The sequence below is a fragment of the Penaeus monodon genome, chromosome 15 (assembly GCF_015228065.2).
Source record: "Penaeus monodon isolate SGIC_2016 chromosome 15, NSTDA_Pmon_1, whole genome shotgun sequence".
In the NCBI taxonomy this organism is placed as follows: domain Eukaryota; kingdom Metazoa; phylum Arthropoda; class Malacostraca; order Decapoda; family Penaeidae; genus Penaeus; species Penaeus monodon.
In genome coordinates this window covers 14,704,268-14,704,508 of record NC_051400.1, presented here as the reverse complement: position 1 = coordinate 14,704,508, position 241 = coordinate 14,704,268, and the positions used below count along the sequence as shown (strand labels likewise).

At 58.5% G+C, this 241-nt stretch overlaps 1 pseudogene; it reads right to left on the bottom strand.

Annotated features, from left to right (window-relative positions):
• Positions 1–241, bottom strand: part of LOC119582237 — a 3,478-nt pseudogene that overhangs the window by 646 nt on the left and 2,591 nt on the right.

The window sequence follows — 241 nt, the reverse complement described above, 5'->3', positions numbered from 1 at the left end:
AATCAAAATGGGTGATACTGGGGGTCGTGTCTTACGCGAGGCCGTCACAGAAGCAAGGACCCGGCGCTGATGGCGAAGTAGCGGCGCTGGCACCACCCGCGGTCGCTGACGAGGGACATGATTCCTTTGGCGACGAGGTCAGCCACCGAGATCATGGTGAGCAGGAAGGGCGCCTCGTTCTGCATGCCCAGGTTACTCCCAAAGCCGGGATGTATGTGACAAAGTTCATGTATACCTGTCG